Below are 20,699 nucleotides of genomic sequence, written 5' to 3'. Positions count from 1 at the left end.
TCATCCTCTAGCCCTCCCTTAGGGGTCCACTCTCTATACAGTAACCCTTTGTCCCAGTATACAGATTCCCCTTTTCCTTGAGACTCGTGTACCTCTTCCCTGAAGCCTTGTAATGTAGGGTCTGAGAGCTGAGACTGTCTCAACTCTCTCTTTGTAACCCTTCTCAGCTCCCCTTCAACAGGAAGTCTGGTATCCTCTGAAAGTACAGCCTGGGTACTACTACTACTCACCTCTGCCCTTGCAGTCACTCTGTCCAAGGGAACATCAGTACCCACCAGCAGCTGTGTCTCAACTTCAGTCTCACTGTTGCAGGGTATCCCCCTCCCTTAAAGTAGCCACATCACCAGTCCTGGCTTCGTCTGTCTAGCCCCCCCCCCCCAGGTTACCAAACTCACATACTTGTTTCCAAGCCTGACTGCATGTCAGTGCAGGCACACACAAGGTACTGCATTATCAAAATCATTCCCATTCAGGACATCTGCAGGGATATCCTCAAATACACTTGCTTTCTTCCTTTTCCTCCTTCCCAGTTAAGGTGAACCCTAGCCAAAGGTATTTGGAATGGGGTCCCTCCTAAAGCTCTGACTGGGGTAGACTGCCCAAGTAAGTAGTGCTCCTCTTTAACCATCGCAGGCTTCACAATGGTTAGGTCAGAAGCTTTCTCTCTTAGTGGTCTGTCTTCCATCTACTAAGACAGGATATAACCTCATGTGGTAGTTTGGTACCCTTGTTGTCTCCAAACAACTTACCACTGGCATTCTGTCATTCCCACTTTGCGACTCCCCCTCCTTTTGTTCCCCACCTTGCCTCCGTGGACATCTGTATGCTACATGGCCCCACTGGTTACATTTAAAACATTTAACCCTTGCACCTGGCTGTGTACTTCACCTAGTGACTTCCCTTGTTACTGGCAGACTCTGTTGGGATGGTTTAGTCTGCCCACCATGGGTTCCCTTAGACCCATGTGCAGCGCTTTGTATCCCTTTCCTGTGCAGGGATTCCCTGCTTGCTAGGTATAGGTCTTATTTTTTCCCCAACTCATCTGTGGTGTTGCGTTCTCTTTTTGCCAACCAGATTATCATGTCCTCAGGCAAAGTGCTAATGGCTTGTTCCCTCACCAAAAGATCTGCCAGCCCTTCAAAAGTGGTGACCCAACACCCACTCACCCAACTATGAAAATACGTGCTTAACTCAGCAGCAGAATTACACACACTTTCATCTGCCTTGTTCTTATGCTCACAAGACGTTTTTCTATAAGCTTCAGGTGTTAACTTATGACACTAATAAATATTTTTTTATCTGTATTATAATTTAAGGAATGAGTATCAGACAAATTAGAAACAGTAGTTATAGCTTTACCATGGAGTAAGGGGGTCAGGAACCGTACCCTGAGCCCTTGGTTAACATTATACTGTTTACATACCCTTTCAAACATCAGAATTATCACCCTCTGTAAATTGTTGAAGACATTTACTAACCTTTATTGTTTTGGGGGGTTTGGTAGCTCCCTTCCCCATTATCTCCATGACCCTGATGAAGAGTCAGCATTTCCTTTTCATGTTGCTTCTGCTTCTCATTTTCTTTGGCTTCCAAACACGGCAGTCTCTCTACTGATTCTGCTTCGACCTCCAAACACCACAGTCTCTCTGCTGATTCTATTTCCAAACGTTTGACTTCCATTTCAAGTCTCTCTAAGTCCAGACAGATTTTTAAGTCCTCTGAGGCAAAGTTGAACTGTCCATTTTCTAACAGTTGTACATACCCAAGGCCAGTCTGGTTGTCCTACTGGTTGTTGGTCTGTGATGTAGCTGTGGCTTAGGCTGCAATAATTTCCACTTTAGTCAGGTTGGCATGCACCAGTCCTTTGGCTTGGCACATCTTGGCCACCTGGCTCCTTGTCAGCTTGACATAATTCTCCACTGATATCCTTGCCTGCTCTCCCTGACTAACTAAGCTAACAAAAAATATTTAATATCTATTGTGATATGAAACTCTGAATGTCTACCATGTGGCTGCTTGAGAGTACAAGCACAGTCTTTAGTGACCACTGTTTACAGGCTACTGGAGTTCAATATCCACATCACTGAATCTCAGTATGTGATGTGGTGATCCCACCACTGCTAACCAAATTTGACGACTCTCAATTGGAGCAGTAATCAAGGTGCCTCAGTCCTCACCGCTGGCAAAAGTGGGGAACATTCACTGAGAGGATAAGTACATACAGTATTTCCAGATGTAGCTTTCTGCATCAAGTGCAATTTCCCTTAAGAGCACACAGTCAGTCTGGGGCTGGTTTCTCTCTCTTCCTCCAGATCCCCAGTAAGACTTACTACTGGCACGGATATAGAGTTGAGATGTCAGCTGAGTGACCAAGCCAACACCTCCAGCATGCTCTCCAGCCAGCCAGTTCTTCACGTCCATGTCCAAGTAGCTGACACACACACACTTTGAGGTTTGGTTTATACACACCTGGGAAAGACGGACACAGGTTTACTAGCTGTGCCCCCTTCTGCACAGAGTATAAGGTCATTTCCAATGCCACTGGTCACTCCTTATCAGCTACTTTAGGGCCCTTAAAGGGTGTCCAATTTTATTGTGTAATATTAATATAAATGGTAGTTTATAGGTTTCATAATTTCATAGGTAGGTACTAGGCTATCATCCCAAAGGCCTAAGTAAGCCTAGCCAGCAAGGTTCCCTGGCTTACGCCACCCAAGAAAGTTATTTTCCTGTGCTGCTGTTGAGCAGAGCCACAGAAGTGATCCTCGGGGTGTATTTCCAATTTCCCATTCATTCAAGATTTTTCTTGAAGAGTGCTAATGAGGAATTTTGCTTGACATATATGGGTAGCTTGTTCCAGAGTATGGGAAGTCTCTGAGACAGGAATCTATCCCTCCAGCATGTCCTGTTTATTTTAGGTCCCTAGAGCATGTAGCTCAGGAGGATTGGAATTTCTTTAGGTGCAGTATGTCCAACAGCTCTGGGTTTGACATAGCTTTATATGTTAGGCACAGATCATCTTGGAGTAGGCGATATGTTAGGGAATAATGCTGGAGTTTTTTGAGATGGCCAGTGTAGGGCATCTGTTTGAGGCCCGTAATCTTCTTTGTGAGGTACTTCTGTGGCATTTCCAGCTGCTGCAGATGTCTTGTGAGGTACATTGCAAAAGGGGTGTTGTCCTCTATAATGGGTCTAATGATTGCCGAGAAGAGGGGAACAATTACCTCTTTTTTTCCTGGATAAGAACCCTTTTGTGATGAGGTGTGCCACATAGAAGGATTTCCTTACTACTGTGGTGATGTGATTATCAAAGGAGAGACTACTGTCCACATGGGTCTCAAGGTCTCTTATCACACATTCGGCATTATGTAGACTGCCGTTTATGTGGTAGTTCATGGGTACAGAGTTTTTGCCAAAGGGGATGACAATGCACTTTTTGGCATTGAGCTTGAGGCCATGCCTCTGACACCAGGCATCTGTCGCAGTGAGGCCCTTCTGTAGGATGTCCACATCATTTGGTAACTCGACTATGACTCCTAGTTTGCAGTCATCTGTGAACTTTGTTAGCCCGAGGCCTTCTGTGTTTGGTATCTACTTCTCTGAAGTGCAGGCTAACAGGAGAGGTCCCAGGACTGAACCCTGTGGTACTCCACTTGTCACTGGTTGGAAGTCAGATTTGGAGTCTGCAACTTTTACAGTGTGGGTTCTGTCAGTGAGCCAGTTGGCAACCCATCTTGTGACGTAGGGATTTATACCTAGTTTAGGAGTTTCTATAATTCCAGAATGGCGGATGGTGTCGAAAGCCTTGGCGAGATCACGATAGGCTGTGTGAACCATCTTACCCTCATCTACAGCTTTGGTCACTGCCTCAAAGAAGTCGATCAGATTCAGAAGGCATGATCTGCCTTTCACAAACCCAAACTGGGTGGGATCCAGAGTTTGGGGGTTACCAGTGTCTTTGTTTATGAGTTCCATGATGATACTTTCCATGGCCTTGCAGACCAGGCTCGTCAGGCTAATAGGGCGATAGTTCCCAGGATCAGTGGTGGCTCCCCCTTTGTGGAGTAGGATAACTACTGTAACATTATACGTGTAAAACACAGCCTGGGATGTTGTCCGGTCCCATGAATGCTGTGTTTTTGGTTTTAGAGAGTGTAGCTTTTACCTGCATAGATGTGATTACAGGGACTCTGCATTCTTCCTATATAGATATGGGACATTTAGGTGTGAGAGGGGGGTAAAGTTAGCACTGAACCTATCTGCCAGGATGTTGGGAGTATCATTTGGTTGTAATTTTCATGCCGTTGTGCTGTAACTAAGAGCAGAATTATTTGAAGAAACACCATTTTAGGACTATGTGATGTGTGGTATGGTGCAAGTGTTTACCTTCACCTCTTGACTGTCAAGTTCAGTCTTGATGAGGGCAAGGCAGTTCATTCAGCCTATCTCGATCTGGCCAAGGCCTTTGATACCATTCCCCACTCAGGAATTATTGATACACTCACCAAACTAGACATCAACCCCTATATCACTAGGTGGGTTGCAAGTTGGCTCACAGATAGAACCCACAGTGTGAAAGTAGCAGACTCCAAGTCAGACTGCCAACCGGTCACGAGTTGAGTCCCACAGGGATCAGTCCTGGAACCTTTCCTGTTTGGCATCTACTTCTCAGAAGTCCAGGCCAACATGGATGGACTCTGGCTGACCAAGTTCACCGACGATTGCAAGCTGGGAGCCATTATTAACTCCCCAAGTGATGTAGATATTCTACAGAAGGCCTCACTGAAACCAACAACTGGTGTTGAAGCTATGGCCTTAAGCTTAATGCCAAAAAATGCTTTGTCATTCCCTTTGGGAAAAACTCAGTTCCCACTAATTACCACTTTGATGGTAGCCCACTGAACACTGAAGGCGTTATAAGAGATCTGGGGACACAGGTTGACAGCCACCTCTCCTTCGACCACCACTTTGCCACTGTGGTCAGAAAGTCCTTCTATGTGGCACATCTCATTACCAAGGGTTTTGCATCCAGGAAGAAAGAGGTCATCATCTCTCTCTCTACTCTTCCCTCATTAGGCCAGTCATTGAGTATGATGCCCCATTTAGCATATACCTCACTAAACAGCTGCAACAGCTGGAAAGGCCACAAAAGTACCTCATGAAGAGGATCCTAGGCCTTAAACACATGCCCTACATGGACAGACTAAAAAAACTCCAGCTTTTCTCTGTCTTATATCGTCTATTAAGAGGTGATGTCTGCGTGGCTTACAAAGCCATGTCTGACCCAGCCCTGTTAGAAATGTTACACCTGAAGAAATCCCAATCCTTCCACTCCAGGGACCTCAGCCTCATTACCACAATTAACAGAACATGCTGGAGGGACAGGTTCATATCCCAGAGACTGCCCATGCTCTGGAATAGACTTCCCATACTTGTCAAGCAGAGCACCTCACTGGCCCTTTTCAAGAGAAATCTTGATGAGTGGATGGGAAATAGAAAGTTCACCCCAGGGATCACTGCAGTGGCTCTACTTGATAGAAGCACAGGGAACTAATGGTGACATGATGCTACCAGAGCACCTCTATGGGCTAGGCTTGTAAAGGCTCCAGGGCTGTTGGCCTAGTACACACCTATGAGCCTATGTTTGGATCCAAGAGAAGGAGGAACTAAATCTGCTAACTGGAAGGCAGCAAGGGCTGCAGAATGATTTCCTGGTACCTCAGGAGAAAACTCTGATAATTTAGAATGGTGGTTCCTGGCAATGGAATCAACAGGTATAAGGGAGCTACTCTCATTCTTTTAAGACAATCAGCATTTAGGGAGCAAGCTATTTTGATAGCTGCAAGATAACATAGAACAACAATAAACAAATGCACCCCACTGATTTTTGGAAACAGACAAGGCACTATTATTCATTGAACAATAATATGTTAGAGACTCTGTCTTTTGCCAGTGTTAGAAAAATATGTATTTGAACATGTATAAAGTGCTAGCTTAAAAGCAAATAGTATATAATGCATTTTATTCTATTAACAATATGGCAATAAGAATGATTTTACATGTAATTGCTTGAAGCTTTGGAGCTGCAGTGTATTTGAACTCTGACCCTGGCAGTAGCCAGCTCAGCAAGCTTATGTTTTTCACTAATGATTATCTGCTGGGTCGAGAAAATTAAATGTATAAAGCATTGAAAATCCTTCTTCCTTCCTCTGAAATAATTGGCCTTGTGAATATTATCAGAGATAAAGCACAGCTGCTAAAGTAATGTTGCAAGAAGAACAAAGAAGTATATTACAAGACTGAACCGACTATTGTATTCGAGCAGGACTGAAACCTTGAAAAAAATAACATTTTACAGAAAGACATTATGACTGACCAGGTGCTTTGCAAGGCTGTATTATTCCCATGGGAAAACTTTTAAAATGTATAACATCAGCTTTTCTTATAAATAGAATATTGTAGACCATAGTGATGTAGGTGCCCTGTGACTAATCACGTCAGTAAAGTGGGCACAGCTTGAATGTATGACTGTATAAAATTGAGTATTTCCTACATCATGTCAGACAAAATTCTGTACTTGTATGGTTTTTTGCCTCCTGGTGTACACTAGTAAACTTTTGCATCTAAGCCGCCTGTGTGTTATCATTTGTTTTTATTTAACAGCCAGCAAAACATATTTAAGATCATAGTGAAACTATCAGTTCTGAGAATTAACTTATAGTTGTGTTACTTAAGAGCTCAGTTAACAAGTCTGTTACTTGTATCTTTGACTTATTGTAGTGTAAAGAGAGATTGTAATGATCTCTATTTCCTAGGTTACAACAGAGTTGCATAAAAATTTTAAAAACAATCGTCTTAGTTTTAATTAACAAAAAGGAAGATATATTGCTCAACTACTATTTACACATAGTTATGTCTATGCAGTAATTGTTTATATTTAGTCATTTGTTTAGCTGTGGAAAATGTCTTGAAAAATGCAAGATTGTGAAATACATTTTATTATTGCTGCTGTAAGCATGAAACATGGCTGGAATTTTTGTTTAAGATACTACTGATTTAAAATGGCAAATACTTTTTGATGAATGATAGATTATTAGCAGTGATGCAAAATAGACGCACACTAATTCTTGAAGTTTGCTAGTTCATAGGTAAGTACTAGACCAGCTGCCCTTGCGGGAGATTTTAAGCCTAGCCAGATTCCCTTTTTGTGCTCAAAATAACCTTTCCCATTTGGTTATAGATTGGCCTTGCCCATCCCATGGTGGATATATATTACCCCTAATGAGAATAACTCGGATTATACCATAGATAATTTGAGGAGACCCATACATGAGATAAAGCATTTAGGAGCTGCCTGTGTCCATTATTAGTACCAGTGGCAGTCCTGGTGTAAAATTTCTGTCTTCCATCCATAGATCCAAGTTGCACTTGAAAATGGGCAGGGATGAGCTTAGTTTTGTGTGGATGGAGAGTCTGTTCCACAGCAGCAGTATCCTCCATGAAATATACATGTGTCTACAAATCATGATGCACAGTAAATCCATTAGTAATGGGTCAGAGGATGCCTTGTATGCCAAACGTGGTTCACCTCTTAGCATTCTGTAGGAGTATTGTGACAGGGTTTTGAGTCAGTCCATGTAAGACATGTTTTTTAGGCCTTTTATTTTTTTAGTAAGCTATCTCTGTGGGTGTTCCAGTTGTTGCATGCTTCTGAACAGATACATGCCAAAGGGTGCATTATATTCAATGATTGGCCTAATGAGGGCTGAGTAAAGGGGGACAATGTCATCCCTAGATATAGACACAATCCCTTTGTTTTTAAGCTGTGTAATATAGAAGGATTTTCTTAAAACAACAACAGACATATGCAGGTGAAAAGTTATGTCATTGTCCACATAAGTTCCCAAATCTTGAACAACTGGGTCAATTCTTAGGGGTATATTGCCAAAGTGGCAGTTCTCTAGGGTGGATAACTTCATTGAGGATACAGTAATGCATTTTTTGGGATTTAGTTTCAGACCATGATTTTGATACCAGTTATTTACTTGAGACAATCCTTCTTGCAGAATGGCTAAGTCATATGGGGGGATTGCTCCTAGCTTGCTGTCATCTGCAAACTTAGCCAGAGCCCTTTGGTACTGGCTTTTACTTCAAAAAAGTGGATTCCAAACAGAATAGGTCCCAGCACAGTACCATGAAAGACTTTATTGGTGATTGGTCTCTTTTTGGAGGTACCTTCCCCTGTCTAGATTATATGCATCATGTCTGTGAGCCAGATGGCAATCCATTGGGTGGCATATGCCTGAGTGGGGAATTGTGTCAAAAGCATTGGACAGGTGATTGTATGTGGTGTGTTCCTTTTTGCCTTCATCCATTGCTTTGGAAGCTTTTTCAAAAAAATCCACTAGGTTGAGTAAGCATGACCTTGCCTTGTCAAATCCATTCACTGTGTCCTGACTAATTCCATGATGAGGCTTTTCATGGTTTTGTGTATGAGGCTGGTGAAACTTATGGGTCTGTACTTGCCTGAAAAAGTGCAGGGGAATGAGCGTAGCTCCTCTCCATTCACTTGGTAACAACCCTGTATGGAGACTGAGATTGAACAGTGTTGTTAGGGGTGTGGCTAAATCATACTTTATGCTATTTAAGATGCATCCAGGGATATTGTCAGGACCAATCAGTGTAGTATTTTTAGCTTTTGATAGCACTTTTAGGACTTGCTGTGGTGTGATAGCTCGAGATGAGTTAGTTGCAGGTATATCTTGGGGGAGAGATGGGGAGAGTTGACAATTATATATAATATAGATATATATATATTTAGGGAGAAGGTAGTATGATACTAATACTGATTTTCTCTAGCAGAAATATTTCAGACATTACATCTGGCAAAATGAATTTTTTGTATTTCAAGCTAGAAATGTTTCCAGCAAAACTGTATAATGTAACAGGCTAGATAAGCTTATAATGCTGCTTTGTTCTGAAACAAAAAAATGGCATTGGTCTGATCTTTTCTGTTCCATATTAAATACAGCTTTGTTTTTTGTAACTAAAGTTATGAGAAAGTGCAGAATATGTGAAAATATGCTGACCAAAAGTATCTGAATAGTAATTGCTATTGTACTGTCAATCAAGGTTTTGAAATTATGACTGGAAGGAATCGTCCAGAATATCTGTTATTTGTTCATGTAGTTAAAAGTCTGCAATTCTGCTGTGTTAGTCTCACTCTAAGCTTGTAATTAGTATAGTTTAGATATACTGCTGTATATTCATAAAATAATTGTTTTAGAAACTGCTTTCAGTGCTTTGTGGCTTTACAATAAAGATGGACTGAGGAAGAAGGACAACAGACAACAGGTAGGGTGTTATTACTTGTGTCACTTATGAAGAATGTATTCAGCTGCCAAAGCCTGTTATACAGGGACATCTTGTGTAATTGCCATAAAGGAGAACAGAATCCTACTTTGAAAGCTGTTAAGAGAGCTAAATGCTATTGTAAATATGTCCTGCAGTATAATTAAAATGGTTTAACAGAAGCGATGGTTAACGATGGAAGGTTTTTGAGTGCACAGAATGCTGGAAAGAAACTTGGAAGAACCAGCAACTTAATACTATATGGAATGCTACGTGAAAGTAAAAAATGGAAAAATAGGATAAAGAAGGACAAGATGAAAGTCAAAAGGAGGGTGGTCAGTAGATTGTTCATTGCTTGGGGGAGGGAGAAATAGGAGAGAGTAAGAAAGTAAGGGTTTGTTACAAATCTGTCAAGTTGACAGAAACTAATCATTAGTCGGGATGGTATATTTTTACATGGGATGTAAATGGGATTAATAACCATGTTAAATGGAGCATAATATTTGTGCTAATTAAAAAGTATAACTCAGAAGTGGTAACATTACAGCAAACTCGCCTAGATATTGCAGAGCATCTTAAAATGCAGGGCAGGATGGTTCCACTTGAAATCATCGAAAGCTTGAAACATCAAAATTCTGATCATCGAGAACAGAACATCGGGTTTCAAACCATCAAAGATTCAAAGGGAATGTAAAAAAAAGAGAAAAAAAAACCCCTCTAAAAACTATTTTATTGTGGGGGGCTGTGCCCCCCACAACCCCCCCCAACTTTAATATACCAACTCCGAGATCGCACTACAGTGGGGTAAAGGGAAATCTCTGTTTTAGAGCTATATGCAGAAGCGCTAAACGGGAGATTTCCCATACCCTGTCTGCAGTGCCATCACAGAGATGGCACATTCACAGACACAGTGTGCAGGGCACCTTGCTGCCCTGCAGAAACACTAGCTTTTTCCCTTGTTTACTTACCTTTTTCTTCCCCTTGACAACATCAATGTTCTAAACACTCGATGATATGGTCTCGACCATATGAATTTCGATGGTTTAGAATTTCAATGTTTTCAAGTGGAACTGGCAGGATTTAACCTAGCCATGGCATCTTTATATTTGAGGGAGGAGAGAAGAGGAGATGTAATATTACTTTTCAAACCTTTTCAGTTTCAATTAGAATATCAGTTAAGTGATGAAAAGTAGACATTTACATATATTAAGGGATATTTAAGAGAGCAATTTTGATAGCTATCTATCTTTCTGAAAGAATAGACAGGCGCATTTTGAAAAATTCTGGCAATATTTCTAGTATTTGCAGGACAGACTGTGAGAGTTAAGAGGGACTAGAATGTAATGGCAGCTCCAGATGAGGTATTGGAATGCCCAAAGAGTACTTGGCTAACTGTGCAAGATAGATTCATGTAACCATATATGAAACGGGTTACTATCAATATCTTGAAAATGAAAAGAAAAATGGTACTAATAACCTCATTGTACCGAAAATACAACCATCTGAACGGCCCTATTGTCGAAAAACAGTTAATGCCAAAAATGTCGACAACAACATTTTACGGCATTAACCACAATCCACACTTGCTGTAACTTCCTAATCCCTACACCTAGCATCCCATTTATGCGGGGGGAGGGGCAAACCCCCCTGTACCCCTTGTGGGGGGCTGCACCCCCCACCCCCCAACTTAATATTCCAACTCTGAGATTGCACTACAGTGAGGAAAGGGATGTATTTCCCTAACCGCATTGTACCGCGATACCTTTACATGAGCGAACGTTATATTTGCGAATGCACAGTCTATTCGCAAATGTGACGTTCGATCATGTAACCTGCACACATATGAAGTATTCGAAAATCTGTTGTTCGAATACTTCATAGCTGTGGAATTGCATGTCAACATTTCAATAGTAACCCATATGAAACATAATGGAGTGTACAGATATTTGGAGCTGTCTTAGAAAAAGGGTAAGTGACACAGGATGCACACATTATTCTGCAAGACATAAGGTTTGGTCTGTGATAGATATATACAGCAAAAGAAAATGAGCATCTACTGGAGGAACATCCAAGTGGGACCCATATGACACTTGGAACATGTTTTTGCGTGCTTACAAATGAGGGATGTAGAGGAAGCACCTTTAGACAGACATTGTAGATTTCACATGTATTTACTGAAACTGTACATTTTAAGCCTGATTACAATGGTTATTGAGGGACACTACCAAGGGTCTAGAAGGTATTGTTACACTAAAACTGGATAGTCATAAGATGGCAACCCTTATGCAATATCTTTAAGATTTAAGGAGGAGAGAGAAAAGGAAGTATTGGCATCAAGTAAAACAAATTCTGGACCTCACCCAGTTTGGATATGTAAATCTGATAGACTTTTTTGAAGCGGTCATCAAAGCCATAGAAGAGAGTAAGGTGGTTTACACAGCCTATCTAGATCTCGCCAAGGCTTTTGACACCATCCCCCACTCTGGAGTTGTAGATAAACTCACTAAACTAGGTATAAATCCCTATGTCACAAGATGGGTTGCCAACTTGCTCACTTACTGAATTCACACTGTGAAAGTAGCAGACTCCAAATCCGACTTCAGACCAGTGACAAGTGGAGTTACCACAGGGTTCAGTCCTGGGTCCTCTCCTGTTTGGTATCTACTTCTCAGAAGTACAGGCTAACACAGAAGGTCTTTGGCTAACAAAGTTCACAGATGACTGCAAACTAAGAACCATAATCGAAACTCCTAGCTATGTGGACATTCTACAAAAGGGCCTCACTGAGACAGATGCCTGGTGTCAAAGCCATGGCCTCAAGCTCAGTGACAAAAAGTACATTGTCATCCCTTTTGGTAAAATATTGCATAAGGGTTGCCATGAACTACCACATAGGTGGTAGTCTACTTAACACCGAAAGTGTGATGAGACCTTGGGAAACAGGTGGACAGTAGTCTCTCCTTTGATAATCACATCGCCACAAGAAATCCTTCTACATGGCACACCTCATCACAAAACATTTCTCATCCAGGAAAAAAATAGGTCATTGTTCCCCTCTACTCGTCACTCATTAGACCCATTATAGAGTACAACGCCCCTTTTGGTATGTACCTCACAAGACATCTACAACAACTAGAAAGGCTGCAGAAATGCCTCACAAAGAGGATTACCAGCCTCAAACAGATGCCGTACGCAGACCATCTCAAAAAATTCCAGCTTTACTCCATTGCATATTGCCTACTCAGAGGCGATCTCTGCCTAACATATAAAGCTATGTCAAACCCAGAGCTGTTGGACATGCTCCATTTAAAGAAATACCAATCCCTCCGAGATACTTGCACTAGGGACCTAAACCTTGTCACCACAATAAACAGAACATGCTGGAGGGATAGATTCCTGTCCCAGAGACGTCTCATACTCTGGAACAAACTACATGTCTATATCAAACAAAGCTCCTCATTAACACTCTCTAAGAAAAATCGTGATGATTGGATGGGAGATGGGAAATTCACCCCAGGGATCACTTCTGTGGCTCTGCTCGACAGGGGCACAGGAAAATAATTTTCTTGGGTGGCAAAAGCCAGGATTCCTTTTTGGATAGGCTTATATAGGCCCTAGGGCCACTAGCCTAGTACCTACCTATGAACTTTTGAAAACTTTGTAACGGAGTCCCAAGGGAGTATACATATTGGAAAAAATAATTTTTTTAACTGAAAGTTAAAATGAAACAGTACAGAGACTAGAAGTTGATAATTCAGAAACGAGCAATGAAGGGTATTTTCTTTGTTAACACACCGAAGGCCCTTAGATTGAGATTGTTTTGGAAAAGGACTGATTGGAAGAATCTCTGGCTTTAAGTAAAATAGAACAGATGAAAAACTTATTTCAGATTCAGAACGGAGTGCTAGTGTATTTGAGATCTTGCTCCTGGTAGAGCATGGGAAAGTTGGAAGAGAGGCACAGATTTCTTATGGGGTCTAGTATATATTAGGGGTGTCTTTGGGATGTTGATACCAACTGTTTAATGGGAACAGTCTTGTAGTGTGGCAACAGACACAAGATAATAATAACCTATTGAAGCAAAGTCAAATATATTTTATGCAGTTTATGAGGAAAGTTAAATCTTTAAAATGGTATAAAGAGGAAGGGATGAGGCAATCAGATTTGCTATCTTTTTAAAAGATATTAGAGAGGAAGAAGAATTAGTTCAACAACTGATCTCAAGAATATATAAAGCTTTAAATATTGCCAATTTACCCTTACAAGACAAAGTCAAAAAAGAATGGGGGAAAAAAAAACTAGGAGTGCAACAAAACCTGGGTAACTGGTTTGGACATGAATAGTAAAATAGCACAAGAGAGGAGGTTTAGGGTATTTGCTTGATAGTGTTTCCACAAATATTTTTATATGGCCGACAGATTATCAGGAATATTCCCAGAAGTAAATCTGAGTTGTTGAAGATGGGGAACACAGGTTATGGGGAATATTTTTTGTATGACTGCCTGAAATTAAAGAGATTTAAGAGGGATCTGGGGGAGGTTGTTACTCAGATAATAAGTGGTATGGTATTTTTCCAGGATGGCAGGAAGAAGAAAACCTTACTGTACAAGTCTATATCTTGTTGGCATCAACAACGTTAGTAATAAAGAAATGTATAATGCTTAACTGAAAGAGCCTTATAGAGGGAATGGGAAGGAATACCCAAAGCTTCCAAAACCAAGGTAAATAGTGTAAATAGAGTTGTCAGGTAATTGTAAGGTAAAAGACAAGACTAACACATGATGATTTTACTTCTCTACAATAAAAGCTTTGCTGTCATTTTACATTTCTTTCTTTTGTAGGTGTGTCAGCACTTGTGATTTGTACATAAGTTTTAATGATTTTTGCATTTTGTACTTAATGTTATTGACTAAAGTCATATTTTCTTAAAATATTAAATGTGGTTTTGTTCATCAAAACGTTCTCTGTCAGAAAGTGTAATTTTCGATGAAACTTTTTAGTTTGTGCTTCAAAACAAGCAGTAGCCTATGCGAGCCTGCTTTGCAGTTACATAAAACCACACTTGAGAATGCAAGCAACGTCATTGGTTTCTTTTTTTGTACCTTTTTTCTCTATTTTTTGTAAGTTGTTTGCATGTGCTTCTTTGCAGTTTTGAATAAAGTGGGTCTACCTTTACTCAAAAACACAAACAATGTTATTACAAATAAAAAAATCTTCAAAAATGTACACATTTTCTAAGCACAATAGTACATTTTAGGATAGGCATTATGAACTATCCTGTTATGGGGAGGCCTCATGCCTCCCCACTTGTAGTCTTAGGTCTCCCAGGATCCCTGATAGTCCTTTCTTTTGCCGTAATGCCAGCACTGCCATGCACAATTTCTTACCCCTAAGGTGATTTTAAAACACTGTAACATAAATGGGCTGCACATGTCAGAATAGGTCAGGTGTCTTATATGCTTTAGGAAAAATAGTGGTTTTGATGGATTATTTAAGATGCTCATGTAGAAGCAGCAGTGGTACAGCGGTAGCGTTGCTGCCTCACAGCAAGAGGTTCTCCTGTTCGATTCTTGGCTGGAGTGCCTTCTGTGTGGAGTCTGCATGTCCTCCCAGCGGTCGAGTGGCCTCCGAAAGACATGCATGAATGGGCGTGCCTTTGCTGAAGGTTGGGTGTTTGGCTGGCAACTCGGCACCATAAAAATTGACTGCCAGTCATTAGCGGACCGGAGTTCCGTTGTGGCGACCCCTAACCGGGAAAAGCCGAAAAGACAAACAACATTTAAGATGCTCATGTGGCAGTTTGATCCATAACAAGTAAGGAAGAGAAATCTAGAGGTATATAGCACTGTAGGAAAGGGAATTTATACCAAAGTGCACAAACATCATCCAAGAATCACTAGAGGCCCTTCTGTGCTGGGCAAAGGGTTTAGATGACTCGCAGACCACCAGCAGCTGTTTAGTTTAAGAGGATCCAAGTCATGTAGTGAAAAATGGATGATATCAAGAATCTCATATTCACTGACAGCAAATTTATAATAAATAGGAGAGCGCTGGCTAGCTCTTATAAGTAGTTGTGCTTGTGCATTCCATACCATTCAGTTGTGACCCAAGATTTTATTATTTTTCCCAGGTAAGTGATGTTGCAGTAGTCCAGATGTGATGAGAACATTTCTAGAAAAACTGCAAAAAAGTAGTCTAATGGAATCAGGTGCTTGGGAGTCTGTTTCAATTCCAAAGTGAATCTAAAACATTTTTCAGCCCCCTTCAGTCTTTACCTTCCTCGGGGAACTGTATGATTGTGAGATCTTTTTGAACTGATACCAATAGATGAGGACCAATGTTAATAGGCAAACAGACCTCCATAATAAAAGCTGTCATTTTCATACAAAATTGGACGTGAGCATAGCCAAATGAGAAGGCCAGCAAGAGATCTTTATCATAGCATAACCTCATGATGATTATACAGTAACAAGTGATTATTGTTCAAATAACTTGCAAGGTAAATATAAAGTGGAATATTGAAATGTAAACTGCAGGTAGATTGACAGACTCTGACAGTGAATAAGTTACAGAACTGCAGAATAAATATTGCAAAGTTAAATGCAGCTTTAATTGTGAAGTATAGTAAAATATGATGAGACTGGTATTGCAGATACTAACAGGATGTATAAAGCTGCAGCAGAACAAGAAGTACATTTAGTGCATACAACACAGCTTTCATAATACAGTCCCCAAATATAGATTGGGGGCTGAAAGAGCAGGAATATTTGACATGGATGATAGAGTGCAGAGCTCTGGGGAGGTGCAGGTAGGAAGTGACCATCCTTCATAAGGTTGGTGTAGAGTGTCATTAAATGTGATCATACAGAGAGTGTCGTAAGGGCGGCCGCAGTGGTGCAGCAGTTAGCATGGTCACCTCACAGCAAGAGGTTCTCCAGTTTGATCCTCTGCTGGGGTGCCTTCTGTGTGGAATCTGTATGTCCTCCCTGTGGTCACGTGGGTTTTCTCCGGGTGCTCCGGTTTCCTCCCACATCAAATGACATGCTGTAGGTGGATTGGCCCTAGGTGTGAGTGTGTGCATGTGTGTGCCGTCTGTGGAAGGTTGAGTGCTGGGCTGGCAACTTGACACTGTAAAACTCCACTGCCAGTCATGAGCGGACAGGTGTTCTGCTGTGGCGACCCCTAACCGGGAAAAGACGAAAGAAGAAGAAGATACAGAGGGTGTCATTGAAACAGGATGTACAAGATTCCATTATCTACTGAAACTAGATTAACAGGTCCAAACAACATGAAGAAAACTGATAAGCTACATATAGGATGTCTTATCATCCAGTGAAGTTCCAAACCATGCAAAAACTCACATGGAAAAGTATCTTTATAAGTCAGTCTGTAAAAGAGGCCCTCTAGTCTTGTCTCCACACCATGGACCAGCACCCAAACTGCGTGCACTGATTATGGGATGGGATAACAGGCTTTTGGATACTTTCCTAAGTACTCCAAAATTAAAGTAAAAATTAACATCAGATGACCTCACCATAATTGGAGACTTCACAGTGGTACCAGGGCTGCTTAATCACAAAAGAGCTGTCAATAAACTTCTTATCCATTGAGCAACACACTGTTAAATATTGCAGCAGTTCATACAGCTGGGAAGCTCTGCAGAAGATGCTATTTGCAAATCACAAATGTTGCAAAACAAAATATTAACACATCTGTGAAAAGCATACTCAAACATCTGTCTGAAGAATAGACAATAATAATATAATAATAATATGAATAATGACAAGGAATGTTCACTGGCAGTCAGCTGTTGCCATATTGCACTTTCTAACTGAGGGTGCTTATTGCTAATGCATCAGTAAGGACTGTATGTTTTATATTGTCTGATTTGTTAGGATTAGGGTAAGCAATAACTGCTATTGCACTGCCTTTGCTCACACTTACTCTGCATACACAGAGATATGTTTGTAGGTGTTTGGAACAGACTTAGTCAGAGGCCTGTGGAGTAAGTCTTTTGCCGAATTCAAGAGCAAAATGTTTGGACAATGACTTGGATAATTGGCCAGTATTACTGTCCTTGCCTTTTGCCAGCCATGCTCAAAGATATTCAAGTTTCCCTGTGATTCTAAACTAGATTAAACTGGTAACTGGAGAATGGATGAATAAGTGAAAACTATAACGCAACAAGCAAGATATAAGAAAAAGGAGGATACTGCTTAGTAAGATGATATAATTTATCCATGAGGCAGGATAACAGGTACAATGTGTAGGCCAAGGAGTCCTTGTCTACAGACTGTTTCTATGTTTACTTTACAACGGAGAAAACATAAGGTATCTGAGATGTAATCAGCAGGTAGAGAGCATGAAAGTTAAAAACAGAAACACAAAAATGAATTTAACAATAGTAAATGAGCAGAATTATAAGAAAAAACACAGCTGCTTTATGTTCATGCAATTCAGTTCATGGCTGTGCAGTGTAATCTTTTTTCACTACATCTCTTTGAGCTGTACCTAATTAAATGTTGTATGCAGCCAACGCTTTAACAGGAAGAAATCAGCAGGTTGAAGCTTCAAATAAATGCAAATAAAAAAAAAATTTTTTTTTCAATGAAGAAAGCCTCCCTACCATCTCATATCTTCCCTTCATTATGTTTACTAACTCCATAGTCACACAACTGTGAAGAGAATTGCAAAGCTATAAAATGCTGAATCGTTGCTGGCGTACTAACAAAGCTGTGCCAGCATTGATTCTCAGTGTTGAGTACCAACTGACAAGTTGCAACTCAAGGAAGGGACCTTGATGAGCTGCAGCTTTGCCCGCCTCACACTTGACCTTGGACAGTGAAGTCATCAAGTCTGTACAGAGCACAAATCAGAATGCCTTGCTTACAGGTACTTTTTCTTTCACTTCAGAGACTCTAAAAAATGTTTGTACCTGTAATAGCTATGGTTTGTGGCATATAATTGAAAAATACTATCTCCTGAAGACGGATGATGTAATTTCAGGGAGGGGGAGAGGGTGGCAAGGTCTAGACAGAACTGTATGTTGGAAAATAAGCATATTTCCATTAAATTGATCCTGTAAAAGTTTCAGTATAGTAGAGTCTTTTATCCATCGATGCCCATACTTCAACTTCCAACACTTTGTGCATGAAGAAAGGTATTCTTTACAAGTGACAGTGCAAATGGATATTTTTCCACTGTTGGTCACAAAAATGGGTCTGATAAAAACTGTGAATGATAGTTAATGTTCCTAAATTTTTCTATGACATTTTCAACCCAGTGACTTAAGCAAATCAATCTTCCCTCCATTTGTTCCCAATTAATTTAGATTCCACAAGTGCTGAATTGAGAGCGGTATGGAAGTGGCCATCATTCAGGCAGCCATGAAGGTGTTTTACGACATGACTGTTAAAGGCATTTCTTAATGACCTAACCTCGCTATAGCTGGCTTTAATGGTCCAGAGTACTGGTCATTTACTTGCTCTTTTTTCTAAAAGGCAATTTTATTTTTAAGGCCTAGCTGAAAGGTTTGTTTGTAGTGTAAAGTATTTCTGGGCAGTTTTGTTACTCCAAAATGTTAGCTCAGTTGTTTTATTCTTGCTGTCCAAAGTTTTTATTTAACTTGGAGGAAACATTTTAGGTACATTAGTGAGTTAAACTGTAAAACTGGTTGTAGCTATCCATGACATAATACATTTTATTATTTCACAATTTTTTGTTTAACTATATAAATAAACTGGTCTTAAGACCAATTTCAATCAAATCGCAAGATATTTAATCACAAGGTACAAGGTGATAAGGTTATTGTTATAAGGCGTGATAGCTATAATGTAACAGTATGTACATATTGTCAAAGTAGGATTGATTAGTAAAATGTGGTACAAGATTCTCTAAGATCCAATCCCAGTAAGGAGCAGCAATCCTTAAGCATATTAGTATTTTTCTACTCCTGAACACATTGGTTAATAGCAGTATTCCTATCTCAAGATCGAGGTGCATTATTTCAAATATTACAGATCTAAGGATGAAGAGTAAAATTGTAACAAATATTTCTTATAAACATAGTTAATAAAGTTAAATATTGCAAAATATATTAAAGAATGTGCATAGAATACATCACAAATGAAAGAACTCATAAGCACAAGACAATGTGACTGAGTAAATACAGGGTAATGCAAATTGCAGAACTTCACTGTCCATTGTGATAGCCATCATACCAGTGCTTCTATAGAGCACGCCTACAAAAGAAAAAGACATTTGGATACAGCGCAATCATCCAAAAAGGAGCAGTAAAATAAATGCAAGAGTCGTATCTGACAAATGCAACATGTTACAAAAAGTATGGTTTAAAATTATTTGGGCTTTTACTTTATTTATATTTACCAAACTTCAGGTATTTTTTGCTGAGTGTTTCAAGTTTACATTAGTTATTTATATACTGTGTTGAGTGAATTCTAACATGAAGTTCTGACTTTTTTTTACTCTCTTGGGGGGAAAATGAAACTTCAGTTACGAGCTAGAAAAGAAGATGAACTGATCGCTTCTTGGCCTTTTGGCTAAGATCAAGTGTAGTAGTCTATATTTCTTGTTTTTCAATTTTTGTAATATATTTTTTATTATCATTTTTGCTGCGTTATATATAATGGGCTACTGGTCCACCAGGAAGCGGACATATACATTAAAAACTTACACTAGTTAATTGAGAATAAGATTACCAAATTAGACTACTTGTACACTATTTAAAATATAAAAAGTGTTTCAGGTTCAGTACTTGTATGTCATATGAGAATCCAGGTCCAGTGAGTTCAGCGAACTAGAAAGCATGCAGAAGTTTACAGTAAACTGTCCATCTCTTGCATATCAAAGAAACTGAAAATCTGGGGCTTAAGTTATCGGTGTTTTGAATGTATTATTGCATGCATTGTTGCAGTATAACTGATATAAAGTAACTGTCCATTTACAGTTTCAATCAAAAGTGTATAAATGCTACAGTGTAGAACACTAAAGGCACTCATTGCATATGGAAAAACAAAGCAAAAAAATAATCTTAAAGCAAGCTGAAACAGTGTTGGAATGCTTTAGGCAGGTTGTTTTCCATATAGGAAAGCCGCTTGGCAAAACACACACTGTCATCATGATCTCTACAAAGGAATGTAATTCAATACTTGTGAACTGGTAAACACTGAAATACAGTTCAATTGATGCTGCCAAAGTATGACATGAGCTGAAGTGTGAATATAACATGAAGCATGTCATGTTCCCTCATAGAATGTTGCATTATATAACCCCTAAAGATCCATTATCTTGTATCGCATGTAGTCTTTAAGATGCAGGTTGTCCTTGTA

At 40.0% G+C, this 20,699-nt stretch overlaps 1 protein-coding gene and 1 pseudogene across 3 annotated transcripts in view; both read left to right on the top strand.

The window, feature by feature from the left end:
• The window catches only part of RAPGEF5 (Rap guanine nucleotide exchange factor 5), a 1,983,710-nt gene that overhangs the window by 658,557 nt on the left and 1,304,454 nt on the right, over positions 1–20,699 (top strand). The window lies entirely within an intron of this gene.
• On the top strand, positions 19,891–20,031 carry LOC122797444 (annotated as a pseudogene).

This window comes from Protopterus annectens, chromosome 3.part0 (genome assembly GCF_019279795.1).
Source record: "Protopterus annectens isolate FY-2018-M chromosome 3.part0, PAN1.0, whole genome shotgun sequence".
Taxonomy (NCBI): domain Eukaryota; kingdom Metazoa; phylum Chordata; order Ceratodontiformes; family Protopteridae; genus Protopterus; species Protopterus annectens.
The sequence above is the reverse complement of the archived record's forward strand: the minus strand, read 5'-3'. Positions and strand labels throughout refer to the sequence as shown.